The 16571-nt window shown below is 38.4% G+C and overlaps 1 protein-coding gene across 1 annotated transcript in view; it reads left to right on the top strand.

The window, feature by feature from the left end:
- The first annotated feature begins 287 nt into the window (after positions 1 to 287).
- Positions 288 to 16571, top strand: part of FBXL4 (F-box and leucine rich repeat protein 4) — an 87483-nt gene continuing 71199 nt past the window's right edge. Inside the window, exon 1 of the mRNA XM_004767075.3 lies at positions 288 to 446. The gene's annotated coding sequence lies outside the window, so the exon portion shown is untranslated. The remainder of the gene's footprint in view (positions 447 to 16571) is intronic.

Genomic DNA, 16571 nt, shown 5'->3' with positions numbered 1-16571 from the left:
CTTATCACCCATAATCCCTATGCATTACCTGACCCACCAACTCTGGACAGCAAAAGCCCTAGCAGGACTACGCTACAGATGGCAGGCTGGTGCGAGGAACGGATTATTCCCGCAGTGGATTTCAACCACTGCCCGCTGGGCAGTAACTGGGCAATTTGCAGGGCACGACTGGGGCTGGGAAGTCTGTAGGCAGCTCCTCCCCTCCGCTGAGCGCCGGACTCCAGCGAGAGCGGCGCTCCGCCTCCCCTCTGGACCCGCCCCTCCCCTGGCTCGGCCCCGCCCCTCCTCGCGGTCTTTGCGTGTTCCTTCCGGGTCGCGCTGGGCCGGCCTCGCCGCAGGCGCGCCGCAGCGCGGGACTCTGGGAGCCGCCCCCGCGCCGGCGTCTCCCGGTGCCGCCTGGGTCGGTGGTGAGCCCCACGGCGTGCACCTCTCCCGGACCCTGCAGGGTACGGCCCTTCCTTTACTTTTTCCTCCTGCGGGTCTCCGTCTCCCTCCTTCGGCGCTGGGGCGGGGCCGGGCCGGGGCGGAGCGCCGTGCTTGGGGGAGCCTGGGCGCGGGGCGGAGGTTCCCCACCGGTCGCCCCTCCCCCCGAAGCCCGCGCCGCGCTTTCGGAGCTTGCTGGGCACCTGCGAGCGGCTTACGTGCCTTGGGTGCTGCTTCTCTGTCCCACTCTGCACGGCGTGAAGCGTTGTCCCGGCGTCCACCCTGCCCGGGGTTGTTTACATCGCGCTGTCAGCCGGCCGTGCTGACCCCGCAGTCCCGCGTCGGCCACCTGCCCGCCTGTGTACTTGTTGCTCCTGTGCATGTCGCCTTGGTTTCCCCTGGCATCGTTGGTGTTTAACTGACCAGGCCCATGACTTCAGGACTGCAACAGGATACCGGCAGCAACCTTGGCCTCTGTGTTTAAGGGTGCCCTTAGAGTGTAGTGTTGATGGTGACCATCCCCGTGGCCTCCTGGTCAACATGCTTACAGTGGGGGTGGTTTTGGATTGTCTAGCTGGTTCCCAAAGGTTTATTGCCATATAGCCTCGGGATGCAGTCACTCATTGAAAGATACGAATAAATAGAAAGTCAAGGTGATATAAACACGTGGTCAGGTAGAGGCGTTGGCCTTTTGCCCTGGAGGGTTCAACACCATGCGTGGTGATCTTGTTTGTTCCAATTCGTTTGAGGACACAAGCTGCCTTTACTGCTTCCTGGCTTGCAGTCCTTGATTTCAGGCACATTTTATCCTTAAAAAGCTCTCTTGATGCCTCTGTAGTATTGTACTATATATTATACCTGTTGGTTAAGTAAAGGGAGGTTTTCTTAATACATCAACTATCCAACAGTTCTTTATTCGATACTCAGTTACTGGGGAAAGAGCACACTTGTCTTCCTCGTGGCAACGTGCATCACTCTGTGGTAGGCAGTCTCTAACTGCTCATTGAATTGGATCCTTCTTTTCATATCTCTTTTGAGTATCAACTTTTTAAACTGTCTCAAATTTTGGCTTTTCTGAATCCTGCAATATCCCGCGCTTCTCTTCTGTTACTGACTTGAAAATCGGAGAGGTCATCTCTATGGAAAATGGTTAATTTCTTCTTTATAATGCTGTGATCGAGTAAATGCACTTGTAGTACTGTGTACATGGCATTTTAAAATATTGTTAACTACTGCCTCATCATCATGATTTTCCTGTGATCAACATTGTCTTAACTTTGCGTAGCTAACTTTGATGTCCTCTCAGACTTTTTGCCACATGAACTGTAATATATATCCACCTGTTTTCTTTTGGTGCTTTTAATGATCTTAGTCTTCATCCAAAAGTCTTTAACCTATCTTAAGTATATTTTAGTGTGAGAAATGAAGTAAGGTGCTTCCCCCCACCCAAAATTATTAGCCACTGACCCCATCATCATTTGTTGGATTCTGTTTTTCCCTACCGATAGCAAATACTCTATTTATCCAAGGTCCTGATTCTTGTGTATGGTAAGGACGTTTTCTGAACTGCTCGTCAGTGATCTCTGGCTTCTTGTGCTGATACCATGCTGCTTTTCTTACTCTAGTTTTATAATGTGTTGAATGTCTGTTGATTCAAACAGTATCTGGTATGTCGTAGACCACTAAACCCCACTTAATGGGGTTAAATTGATTTCCTTACCCCCTTCTATCTTTCTATTTATTTTAAAAGATTTTATTTATTTATTTATTTAGAGAGAATGCCAGCAGTGGGGAGGGGCAGAGGGAGGAGGAGAGAGAAGGTTCAAGCAGACTCTGCAATGAGCACAGAGCCGAACCTGCAGAGCAGGGCCTCTGTCCCCAAACCCTGAGATCATGACCTGCGCCAAAATCAAGAGTAGAATGCTCAACCGACTAAGCCACCCAGGTGTCCTTACCACTCGCCTCCTCCTACCCCTTTGAAGTTTCTTGTCTATTCTTGAAATTATTATTTTTTCTAACCTATTTCATGGTGCATTGATTCATTAACCATTGCTAAATAAATCCCTTCTCTTGGTACCTCAGAATCTGCCATGTAGAGTTGCTCCTCAGAGTTGTACATAGAAAAGCAGCTGTTCAAAATCTGCATGCCCTTTAACTTTGGATTGTGTTATTAGTAAGTGTAGTGTGTTTTTCCTCAGCTATGACTCAGGACTTTCTGTACCTTGTTTCTAAGTGCCCATAGAAGTGAAACCCAGGAGAGCCCCTTGTCCATTTCTACTTCACCATTGCAACTGGATATCTTAAATGTAATGAATTTTCAAGTGCTGCCATTATAGATGCTTAGAAACTTTATTAGATTATAAAAAAGATATCTACATTCTTCAAAAAAAATTTCAAGTAATACAGAAGTAGCTAAAGGAGAAAATGAAAGTGTAATATGCCCACCTGGTCTATAACCCCATTTCCCAGGGATCATCATTAATCATTTGTTCTTCCAGACACTAAAAATACATGTGTATCAGTGTACATCAGTGTATATTTGCTTCATAAATGGCAGTGTACTATATAGAATTTTCTATAACTTCCAGTTAGTAATAATTGATGAACATCTTTCTGTGACAGCGCATGTAATATTATCTTTTGAAAGTCTTTCTGGTATTTCAGTGAGAAATAACCTAAAATTTATTTAACTCATTCCCTGTTGATATTTAAGCGGTTTCAGATTTATTTCTATTGCAGAATAGAAATTTAAGCTATTTCAAATATATTTCTGTTACAGAATAGAAATTTATTTCTGTTACTCATTTTGTATGTGTATTTTAGCACATTTGTTTATTTCCTCAGTGTAAATGCTTAAACAAGCAATTGCTAGGTCAAAGGCTACCTACATTTTAAATTATGATAGATTGTGCCATCTTGCTCTTGAAAAGGTATTGGAAGAGTCAATTTATACACTGTAAGAATGCTGTTGCTGCCGTATCATTGCCATGGATTGTCACAGATCTTGAGATTTTACCCTACTAGCAAGGCAACAGTTTCATGTATACTGGCAAAAGACATGAGACTCCAGGGCCAGAGACAAGGCACAGCAACAACAGTAGCCAGAGTATCCTCATTTTCTTGTGCTGCTTCCTTGAACCCCACTTTCTGCTGGGTGATGTGGTAAGGATGAGATGACTCAAGCACACACCGTAGATTCATTACAGGACAGGAACCCTGAGTTTAGGGAACCCAAATCTTCCATAATGGGCTGCAAATAAACTCACCTAAACTTTGTCCTAGGGAGAGGCATTATATTTATTATGCTGGATAATAAACAGACCTGCCCTCTTCTCCAAAGGGAAACCTCACTTTATCTACCATTGATGTTTGCTAAATATAGACCTCCTTGAAAAGATAGTCTGGAACAAAGGCTATCAGTGCCCCACTTACAAGACACGCAGAAACATGAGAGACCTGTGAAGAATTATATCGAGGTGATACAGTCATTCTTTACATTTTAGTAATTTTATGGATGAAAAATGCTGTTTTATTTTTTTTTTACTGTTTTAATTTTGCATCTTCTTTGTTTATTGATGGAGTTAAATATCTGTAAATTAAGGTCATTTGCATCTTTTGTAACTTACATGTTCATCATCTACTTAGTTTTCTGCTGAAGTGTTTCTCTTTGTCTTACTGGTTTGTAATAGCTCTTTACATGTAGTGGCTACTAGTGACTTGGCACACCATTTGATAGTATATTTTTTTCTTAGTGCATTCCTTTAATGCTTTTTCTGGGAAATTTTGCTTTACAGAAATTTTTATAACACTTATGTTGTCAGTTCTATTATTCTCTGCCTTTATGATTGCTAAGTTTCTACCCCAAGATTATTAAAATACTTTGTACAAATTCCCCTAATTGGATATTTTGTATCATTAATTTAGATAAAGAATGGTTGCTATGATAATATTCCAAATTTATTTTTCTAAATATCTGAACATTTTTCTGAAACATTTTTAAAATTTTTAAAATGATTTTTAATTTTTTAATTAACATATAATGTATTATCAGCCCCAGGGGTACAGGTCTGTGAATTGCCAGGTTTACACACTTCACAGCACTCACCATAGCACATACCTTCCCCAGTGACCATAACCCAACCACCCTCTTCCTAACCCCCTCTTCCTGGCAACCCTTAGTTTGTTTTGTGAGATTAAGAGTTTGTCTCCCTCCTGATCCGATCTTGTTTCATTTATTCCTTTCCTACCCCCAAGCCCCCCACGTTGCCTCTCAACTTCCTCATACCAGGGAGATCATACGATAATTGTCTTTCTCTGATTGACTTATTTCACTCGGCGTAATAACCTCTAGTTCCATCCAGGTCATCGCAAATGGCAAGATTTCATTTCTTTTGATGGCCGCATAGTATTGCATTGTGTATATATATCATATCTTCTTAATCCATTCATCTGTTGATGGCCATCTAGGTTCTTTCCATAGTTTGGCTATTGTGGACATTGCTGCTATAAACATTCATGTGCCCGTGCCCCTTTGGATCACCACTACATTTGTATCTTTAGGGTAAATACCTAGTAGTGCAATTGCTGGGTAGCTCTATTTTCAACTTTTTGAGGAACCTCCATGCTGTTTTCCAGAGTGGTTGCACCAGCTTGCATTCCCACCAACAGTGTAGGAGGGTTCCCTTTTCTCTGCATCCTCGCTAGCATCTGTCATTTCCTGACTGGTTAATTTTAGGCATTCTGACTGGTGTGAGGTGGTATCTCTCTAAAACTTTTTTTTTTTTTTTGATAAGCCATTCTTTCCCTGTTGTTTTTCCTGACACATTAATCATACTATATTACTTTTTTCCCTCAAAATTGACAAATCAGTAAGCAAAATAGATTGGTTTTCTACTGTGACTCTGAATTTGGTTGAATTCATCCTGTGTGTAATTGTTTGCATTTTCATCTTACAAAATATAAAATATCCCTTTTGCCTTGTTTAATGATTTTTTAAAAGATTTTATTTATTTATTCGACAGACAGAGATCACAAGTAGGCAGAGAGACAAGCAGAGAGAGAAGGGGAAGCAGGCCCCCAACTGAGCAGAGAGCTCGATGCGGGGCTCGATCCCAGGGCCCTGGGAACATGACCTGAGCCGAAGGCAGAGGCTTTAACCCACTGAGCCACCCAGGCGCCCCTGTTTAATGATTTTTACCTTGGCGTCTACACTGTCTGATATTACTATTGCCATCCCTGTCAGTTTTCTGTGTGCCACATCCTTATTCCTCGTATGTTTAGTTTTTCCACATCATTTTGCTTTACTTGCCTCTTTTAAACATCAAACATCATATAGCTGACTTTTATTTCTCTCCCTAGTCTTCCCTCCTCCTAATATTAAAGTTCGTTTATTTTCTTGCATTTTTAAACTTTTTTTAAGAAAGATCATTATAGGGGGTGCCTAGGTGGCTCAGTCTGGTAAGCGTCCGACTTTTGATCTCAGGATTTCAGCTCAGGTCCTGATCTCAGGGTCATGAGATCAAGCCTCACACTGGGCTCTGTGCCCTCCCTCTGGAAAAAAAAAAAAAAGATAATTATAGATTCACATGCAATTATAAAAGATAATACAGAGAAGTCCTATGTATACTTCATCTAGTTACCAACTGTGGTAACGTTTTGCATAATTATAGTACAGTATTATACCCAGGAAATTGACATTGGTACAATCTATAGACCTTGTCCAGATTTCATGACTTTTACATGCACTTGTGTGTGTTTGCATGTAATTCTCAGCAATTTTATGTAGATCTTGTGACTACCACCATAGTCAAAATACAGAACATTTTCATTACAAAGATCCCTTGTCCAAAGACTTTATCTTTTAATAGGAAAATTTAAAAAAAGGTAAATATTTACCTTTTTACCTTTTTTTCTTTCCCTTACAAGTTCAGAAATTCTAAAATCATCTGTAACTGTTCCCTTATACCTCCATTTAGTAATGTGAGGCTGTGACTCCTTGCTTTCCCTACATTCTTAGTTTTATTGGTTTGATTTCTTTTTTATATTACTTGTGTTTTTGCCCTTAACCATCCTTTTCATCTTCACCAATACTGTGTCTGTAAAGATTTAAATTTGACTTCAGGTCACTAGTTACTTGAATATTGCATCTTTCCCTTTTAAAAATATTTACTTTCCTTTCTTTGGTTTTTGACTGGAATATGGTCTTGAATATTTTTTAAGAAGAGTTACAGGAAGTATGTTTGCATGTCCAGAAATATTTTTCATTGTATTGTTTATTTTTCTAAGTGAATAAGAGTTTGAGTCAGTTTTTTTCTTTAGAATTCCTGAAATAGTACATTAACTTTTAGCATTTCCTTAACTTTCATTCAGCTTCAGTCTTTCACATTGATTTTATATAGGCAGTAGGTTTCTTGCATCTGTCTTCTAAGTTACTTACACTTTTTTTCATTTAAATTTTGAATTTGGCTACTGTATTTTTAATGTCAAAGACCTTAAAATTTTTTAAAATTAGTTTCTCCATGTTATGTGAATCCTATGCTCTATTAATTCACACTAAAGATAACAATTATAATTTTAAAACTATCCTCCTATTCACTCACTTTTATTGGAGACCATTTGCTCTAATGGCTCAAACTGTTTCCTTATTTTTAAGATAGGTAATTCTTTTTCTACATACAAATACAGATCTGTGTTGGCTGATTTGTTCCTGGCTGGGTTTCTATGTGAAGTCATGAGGGTCACTTCATGTTCTCTCCTCTAGACAGGTAGCTCCCTAAAGCCAGGTGAGTGGAAGGGCCTCTGTGACTGGGCTGTGTCCTGGACACAAAAATGGGCAGGACATGTCAACTAAGAGGTATCTTTCAGAGTGTGCTGGTCGAGAACAGACTAATAAATAGGACCCCCATGATATAAGCCAATATGAAGATATTAAATCTTCAACTTGACTTTGTTTTGGTCCCAAACAAAGACTGAAATCAAAAGCATACAGAACAGTTCTATCACCCAAGGAATTCCTTAGTGTGGGCCCATTTAGTCATGGAGGCAACCTATCTTTTCCTCTATCTCACTCACAATCACTGATCTGTTTCCCTTCCCTATAGTTTTGCCTTTTCCAGAATATCCTATAAATGAAGTTCTACAATATGTAGCTTTTGGTATAGCTTCTTTCACTTACAAAATCATTTTAAGGTTTATCTGTGCTATTTGCTGAATCAGTGGTTCATTCTGTTTTATTACTGAGTAATATTTCATTGTATGGATGTATGGTGGTTTATTCTTTCACCTGTTGAAGGACATCTTTCGTGTTTCCAGATTGGAGTGATAATGAATAAATACATAAATATTTGTATACAGGTTTTTGTTTGAAAATAGGTTTTCAGTGCTCTTGGATAAAAAATGTAGGAGTGGAATTGCTAAATGGTTTAGTAAGAGTATGTTGAGCTTTATAATAAACTGACAAAGTTTTCCCAAGTGACTGTACCATTTTTGCATTCCCACCAGGAGCGTTTGAGGCATCCAGTTTGGTATCATCTTAAAATTTCACTAATGTGCAATTAACTGTTCCCAGGTTTAAGGTATTAAATACTATCTGTTCTAGAATTTTTGAAATTATAGTTGGCATTGCTCTGAAGTAAAATGTTTGCAAGGATTCACAAAAATATGCCATAAAAGGGAAAAGATGATGAATTGGACTTAATAAAAATTGAAACGTTTTCTCTTTAAAAGATATTATCAAATAGATGAGAAACCAGGCACAGACTGGGAGAAAATATTTGCAAAATATATATCTGATAAAAAACTTATATCTAGAATGTACAAAGAACTCTTACAACTCAATAATATGAAAACAAAAAAACATTCTGAAAAATGGGCAAAATAGACATTTCACTAAAGAAGATACAAATGGCAAATAAAGATGTGAAAAAATGCTCCACGTCATTACTAGTCAATTGAGAAATGTAAATTTAAAACAAGATATTTACCACCCACCTCCTGGAATGGCTCTAGACTGACAACATTGATTATTGATGAGGATGTGGAACAACTAGAAGTCTCATATATTGCTGGTAGAAATGTAAAATGTTGGCAGCCATTTTAGAAACACTTTGGCACAAGAAACAACCGAAATTTTTATCAACAGGTGAGTGGATATGTCCACATAATGGTTATGATTCTTCAGTAAAAAGGAACAAACTACTGATATATGTAACAGGGATCAATCTAAAGATAGGCTGTGCAGAATAACCTAGACACAAAAGAATACACACATATTATTTCACTTACATGTAACTCAAGAATAAAGGACAATCTGGGTTATAGCAATGGGAACCAAATTATTTTTTATCTGGTACAGGAAGTGGTTTGGTGATTGGGAGGGAGCAGCAATAAACCTTTGGGGTTGATGGAAACATTCTATATTTAGATTCTGGAATTGGTTACATTGGTATATGTCTTTGGAAACTCATTAAACTGCACACTTAAAATGGAGTACATTTTTTTGGAATGTAAATTACACACTAAATTTAATAGTATTACACTATTTTAGTTAATTGCTCTTTTAGCACAAATGGTTAGCAGTGACATACCTATGATCTTGTAGTTGGATTTTTGTTAGGAAGGCTAAATGTAATATATTTCTGTAAGTAAAAGCTCTTTATTTTACTGTATAAAAATGTATAGTTAGTATTTGAATAAAGTAAATTCAATATACTTTATGGTTTTAGTGGCTAGAGATATTTTTTTCTCTCTTCAGTGAGTCCATTAGAATTGCCCTTAGCCAACTATCCCTAATATTTTAGTGTTTAGTTAAATATATATTATATATCAGCCAAAGGTTTGGAGTTATTCTGAATTCACAATTCTTCCCATTCGAATGATGTATTCTTACCCATCATTAACAAGGGAAGAAAACGTGAAATACAGAGAATATAGCATGGTGGCATCTTATCCAAGTTACTTTATATATCATATGTGTGTTATTAGAAACAAGTCCTTCCTGTCATTTTGTGAGCTAGCACTTTCGTCAGGAAGAGGGTTTTGAGGTCCATTGTATTAAATCACCAAACATCTGTCCCTACAGCTCTGTTTTTTAAAACAAAAAGAAAACATTGGCTCCTTGATTCGTTTCTTTCTCTACTAAAGTATGCTCATGAAATATTTCATAAGGTGAGATATGCTTGTTAAAGTTTAGCAAAGAAAGAGGGAGAGAACTAGCCATTATCAATATCTAGGTTAAATTGAGTCTAAATCTTCTCCCTTGTGTTCTGACAAGTTTGTTCCTGGTTTGATTTCTTGGGCACTCCTTACGTGGTCCTCACCATTTGTTCATTAATTCAGACAATGTTCTGAAATGCCCACTGTTGCCATCCTTTTTGTATTTTTAAGTCCTGCTTCGATTCCTGGAAGAGAAAGAAGTACTGTTTGTCTTTCTTGGTTTTCAGGATTTTCCCTCAGCCTTTAGGTTTTTTGTTCCCAAGTGATTCCCCTCCCTTCTTTTGCTCTACTTACCTGGATTTTCAAAAAACTTTTGAAGTTGGCTAGGAAGCTCTATTTTCCCTGTCCATACACTTGGTTCAGTTAACAACTTGCATGTTTATTCTATATTGGGGCCTTGTTGAATAAAAACTGTAATTATAATAAAAATGTTTCAATTGGAGGAGAATTTACTTAGAGGAAGAGAGAGGCGTGTAAAGTAGTAATATTCCATCCTCAGTAGTCCAGTAGTCTCCTTACTGACACCCGTACATTATTTTAATATAATACATTGAAATGTAAATAATTATGGTGAAGAAAAAAGGGCTGCTTTGCTAGCACTTGACCTTTGCTCCTCCCTAGCTCATCTAATACCAGAATAGCATCAACCTGGCTCTTTTATTATGGTGTTCCTGGACTTGTCTCTGCCCTCTTGTTCCTAGGTTATCACTTTTTCTAAGAACTTCTTTTCCACTCATAGTTTTTCCAGTTCTTCTTAATCATTCTGTGGTCTTAACGCAGATTTGGAGTGTTAAAAAAAATTCATTGTATTTGAGAAAATAGTTTCCTTTTACCTCTCCAATCATCTCTTTCATGAATCTTTCTTTAATTTCAATCAGACTTTCTTTGTAGCCAAGGTCAAGTCTCTTTTATGTGTTCAGGGGCTGCTTTTGTACTAACAGAGGTTACTACTTTTTTACATTCTCTTTGAACAGTAAAATTTCAATATGTATACTATTCCTTATTGGATGGCTTCAAAGAAGGTCATACATTTGATTCTTACCTATTGTGATTCGGTTTTTATTATCCATTTTCCCCCTCTTTTGCTCTGTATCAAGATACAGAACTTTTTTTACTTCATTTTTTGGTCCTCGGGTTCTTATCATGAAGAGTCCCTGGTTTCATTTCTGTGTTTATTTTAATTCTGTCTCGCCATCTTCTCTGCCCACCTTCAAAAAGCAGAACAAATGCTTATTTCGCTTATCTTGGGACGTGCTAAGCGCGGAGTCCTGTAGTTATGAGTAAGTCACATTCTCTGAATTTGAGGAATTCATAGTGTGTTGGGGTAGAAGGAAATCTCTCACCATGTAAGAAATGGCACACAAAAATGTAAGAGCAGAGAAAAAGTGAGTGATAGACCAAGTCTGTACCTGACCTTAACGGATGAGTAAGAGGCTGCCAAGCAGGGAAGAACAGGGCATTCCAGAGCAGCCCAGCCTCAGTGGAAGACTTGGAGATGCTGAGGTGTGTGAGGTGTGCGGTTGGGGCAGGGCAGATGTTCTACAGCAAAGATGGGGAGTGTGGAAATGCAAGGGAGAGGGAGATGTGCCAAGGTAGGTGGAACATTCTTGGGTATCATTTCATCAAAAGACAGCCTTCTCTTAATGGTACTTCTATATATTTGAGAATAAAGAAGGCCCAGGGAGGAGAGGTTATCAGGCAGTTATCAGACAGGCAGAAGAATATAGAAGAGCCCATGGTGGCCTAGAAGCATAGGGGGGCAGGCCAGGAAAGAGGGCTCGGAATGAGTGGCAGCTGCTGCACTTAATTCAAATATAATTTCCCTCTTCTTGATTGATATTTTCCTCCATTCACTGATGTCTGGATTCTAGACTTGTCCAGAAGAGTCCTTTCTCAAAATAGTGTTGATCAGTTTCAGCAGGATTCAGAAATGATAACATTACTGAGTTTGGCCTTTTTATCTTGATTTCCTACCACATTATGCACTCTGTTACATTTAGGTGTGAGGCCGCTGAGCTGCCCAGACCCTAGTCTTTCCCCATCACTTCATTGGCTTATCTCTGTGGGCCCTTCTGCAACAGGACTGTGTGGTGACTTCAGTATCTGGCTGTGCCTTTTTGCATGTCCTTTTTTCTTTCCTTCTATCTTTTCAGTTTAAGTTGAGAATCCTCTTGGAGTTTTAAGCTTGTCTCTAGGTTCTTTCATCCCACCGCGAACCTGGCCTGGCCATGGTCCTGGTTCTGTTCATGTTCATTCTGATCGCCTCCTTTTGTTTATTTTAAGAAAAGTCCGTTTCCTTCCTCCACTTTCCTGTACTGGAGCAGGAGCAGGAGCCGTCTCCTCCGCCGCAGTTCCTGCCATCCTGCTTCTCTCCGCCTCATCGACTCCCCATCTCACTTCAAATCTCAGTAGAAAACATATGTTCTCCCTTGTCTATACCTCTTAATTTCTCTTTTCCACTGTTATTGCTTTCTCTGTAATTGTATTATTTAACTTTGTTAAGCATTTTATAACATGAAAGATGTAGTTGAAAATAAAGTTGTATTATAATAAAATCATGTCGTGTAAAGCAAGTTGTTTTCCCAAGGAGTATAGAAGTCTCAGGATAGAAGTTAAAATGGTGGTTGTTCTGTATTCCTTGATTGTGCTAGTATAAAAGTTCCGTGTGTTGTGGAGAATTTCTCCCCTCATAGCCATTGTTGATAAGTAATTGGATTAAATAACTAATAAAATAAGGACCACCCTATTTGTAATTGTGACTTTTGTTAAATGGAAAATAATACTTTTATATGTTGTGAGAGTTTTAAAAATTAAAGTAGCATTTTGAATAAATTGGAAAAGAAATGTCTCTAAAGGTATATTTTATAATCACCCTTTTGAATCCTTTTAGTGTATCAGACTAATATTTATTTATTTGTACCAGGTGGGAAAAGTCATTTTGTCTTTGAATCCCATTCTCCTCATAAAATAGAGTTATTGTGTCTTTTGCATTTGGTTCATTGCCCATTGGGATATTCATTGGTTATCACAAATTGCCTCCATGCCTTGGCAAAAGTCCAGACAGTACATGGACAATTTGGACTTCAGCATTGGCCGTTGCTGCCCACATGAGTCCTGAGACTATGGCTCTATTACCTTTTTCAGCTTCATTTCCCAGGGAAGAGTAGAGTGAGCTATCCTTTCTTCTCCATATGTTCTTCCCCCTCAAAAACACTTTAATAGCATCATCTTAGTTGATTGGAAAGGAGCTTAGAATCAACGAAAGGGTTTAACAATGGGTTTGAACATTTTCTTTTTTATTTCTGTGCCTTGTTTACATTTTCAAAAACAGGTTTTAATTTTATTACATTTTTCTGAATAGTATGGCTGGAAAAAATATATTTGCTTTTTCAGTGTACTGTGTACTGCTTTTCCTTCTTTCAAAAATTTGTCATTTTTAGCTTTACCTTACAAAAAATGATTATTGTTATTCATAGTTGGAGAAATAAAGCATCCATTTACATTTCTCTTCTACTCTGCAGAAATTTGATTATATAGTACATATATTTACAGTTTATAACTCACTTTTATATATGTTGCTTCAGTGTAAAATTTTACTTAACTTTAACCCAGCTTAAAGATGATATTGCGTATATGGCATTCTTGCTGCTTTTGTATTATCCTGTGATCTATAATCATAAAAGCTATCTGGGAAACAGAAAGTTTGGGGCTTGGTGTGTCAAATAGAATTTGACTTTTCACAATTTGTCTCAATCTTTATGCCAAGAATGATCATGAAAGTTCACATGAATGATGATTTCTTATTTTACAGATATTTCTATAAAATAGATGTTTTATAACATTTCTACTTTCTGATAAATTCAGTTTTGTAAAGAAAGTGAAAGAAGCCTATTTGAAGCAGTTTATATAGACTGTGGAGTGAGAAGTGATGTCCAAAGATCATATAGCCAGGGGCGTCTGGGTGGCCGCAATTGGTTGAGCTTCCAGCTTTCAGTTTCCCTTCTGGTCGGTTCTGGTCATGATCTCAGGGTCCTGGGATTGAGGCTCATTTCTGGTTCTGTGCTCTGCTTGGAACTTTCTCCCTCTCTCTCTGCCCCAACCCCACGTGCTCCCTCCCTATCCTCTCTATCTGTCTCTTGCAAATAAATAAATAAATCTTAAGAAAAAGATTATATAGCCAAACTCATTTGTCTACTTGAGCAGAGAGAATTCTGTATTTTTTTTTTTAAGGTTTCCAGGAATAAAACATGCAGTCTTCTAATTGTCTGTTGGTTGAGTTGGATACTTATAAATTGATCTTTATTTCCTAAATTTCATTTTTGTAGTTTATTTTATTCTTTTAAGAAAGAGAAGAAGCAAGTAAATTCTTTGAGCAATTATGCCTGTTAATATACCTGGGGGCCTATTTTGAAATAAAGTATATATGGTAAAAGAGCTGTCTCATTTTAAATTTTGGCATCAAAGATTTGAGATTTGTGCAGTTGTAATTTTTTTTGTGATAGATTTATACTTGTGGTAGGTAAAATATTTGAATAAAGAAGTGATACTCTAGATAATTATTTTTTCCCACATTTATAACATTACCTATACTTTAGCCCTTGGTGTTATATTTCCTGAGGTGAATCTGATTTCTTGATTCCTGGTACATCAGCACTAGGAATGTGCGCTGCAGAAACACCTTATTTATTTTAATACATGTTTTGTTACTCTTCTCTAAAAAAAATACCTTGTTCAAATTGTTCTGTTATTTCTTGTTCTTGGGGTATGAATTTCTCCATTTAGTGAGCCTGCCTACTGACTGTCCTGCATCATGGTTCATCTTCCCTTGGAGTCTGTAAGTTTTTACTGTGATGTATCTTTAGGAAGGGTTTAGTCTGTCCTGTGTCATGCATCCTGGAAGTATTCCTGTAAAGAGGTTTTACATCTGCCCCTAAAGTTTCTAAAGTTTTACCAGTTCAGGGCTACTTTATCTTTTCAAATTTTTTTGCTTGGGGAAGGGGTAGAGATTCTAACTCATGAATGTAGTGTGAATTTCAGTGCATGCTGTATGCATGGTATACACCTAACAGGATTCTGATTTTCCTCTGAGGACTTTTCCCCATTGCCGAAATTGAGGTCATGTCTCCTTAGGCTTCCTGGCCAGTGAGTTTTCTTATTTCTGCTTTTAACAGATAGGATGATCTTTCCTGTTTTTTGGATTTATGAAGATCTTTCCACATACCTGTGACTTGAAATAACCTCTCTGTACGGTGTTAGTCCACTTATAACCATTAAGGCTTGTACCTGGTTCCAGAAGTTATAGTAGCTTCAGCTCTTGCTCTCTTTCCTCTGTTTCTTACAACTGTGGATTATCCTCACTTGTTTCAAGCTCAATTCTCTACTGTTTTACTGGTTGTATTTTGTCAAGCCTTTCACTGTGTTTGGATCTGGCTGGGATTAAGAGGCACAAGAATGCTATTATGTAATCTTAAATTATTTTAGATTTATAGTGTTTTTTGTTTGTTCATCACCTTTCTGTCAACATATCAAATATTTTGTGCCTACCATGTACTGAGTACTTTGAGAAATGAAGATCTTTGGCTAGATCCTGCCTTTAAGAAATAGTCTGATTAAAAAATGGGCAGAGGGGGCACCTGGGTGGCTCAGTAGGTTAAGCCTCTGCCTTCGGCTCAGGTCATGATCTCGGGGTTCTGGGATTGAGCCCTACATCAGGCTCTCTGCTCAGCGGGGAGCCTGCTTCCTTCTCTCTCTCTGCCTGCTTCTCTGGCTGCTTGTGATCTCTCTCTGTCAAATAAATAGGTAAAATAAAATAAAAACCTTAAAAAAAGATTTAAAAAAAAGTGGGCAGAAGGCCTGAACAGACCTTTTTCTGAAGAAGACATACAGATGGCCACTAGACACATAAAGATGCTCAACATCACTAATCATCAGGGAAATGCAAATCAAAACCACAATGAGATATCACCTGACACCAGAGTGGCTAAAATCAAAAAGAGAAGAAATAACAATTGTTGGCAAGCATGTGGAGAAAAAGAAACCCTTGTGCACTGGTGGTGGGAATCTAATTGGTGCAGCCACTTTGGAAAACAGCATGGAGGTTCTTCAAAAGATTAAAAATAGAAACATAATTCAATAATTCCACCACTGGGTATTTACCCAAAGAAAACAAAAACAGTAACACAAAAGGATATGCTCCACTATGTTCTTTGCATCATTATTTACACTAGCCAGATATGGAAGCAACTTAAATGTCCATTGATAGATGGATGGATAGAGAAGATGTAAACACACACACACACACACACACACACACAGGGGAATATTATATGGCCATAAAAAGGATTATGTTGCCATTGTGGGGAAAACATGGATAGACCTAGAGGCCATATGTTAGTTGAAATTAGTCAGAGAGGGGTGCCTAGGTGTCTCAGTGGGTTAAATAAAGCCTCTGGCCTACCCTCATGTCATGATCCCAGGGTCCTGGGATCGAGCCCTGCATCGGGCTCTCTGCTCAGCAGGGACCCTGCCTCCCTCTCTCTCTCTCTGTCTGCCTCTGTCTACTTGTGATCTCTGTTAAATAAATAAATAAAATATTTTTTAAAAATTAGAGAAAGACAAATACCTCATGATTTCACTTCTATATGGAATTTAAAAAACAAAATGAATAAAAAGAATCAGACCTATAAATAGGTTTGAGAGAGAACACGGATAGTTGCTAGAGGAAAGGAGGGTGAGGAACAGGCAACATGGGTGAGGAGTGAGAGACACAGGCCTCTAGTTACGGAATGAATACGTTCTGGGAATAAAAGGTACAGCACAGGGAATATAGTCAATGATACTGTAATAGCATATGGTGACAGATGGTAACTACACTTGTGAGCATAGCATAACATGTAGAGATGTTAGATCACTATGTTGTACACCTGAACCTAATG

Source organism: Mustela putorius, unplaced genomic scaffold (genome assembly GCF_011764305.1).
Source record: "Mustela putorius furo isolate JIRA1106 unplaced genomic scaffold, ASM1176430v1.1 tig00000759_pilon_pilon_pilon, whole genome shotgun sequence".
NCBI classification, from domain to species: Eukaryota; Metazoa; Chordata; class Mammalia; order Carnivora; family Mustelidae; genus Mustela; species Mustela putorius.
The sequence above is the reverse complement of the archived record's forward strand: the minus strand, read 5'-3'. Positions and strand labels throughout refer to the sequence as shown.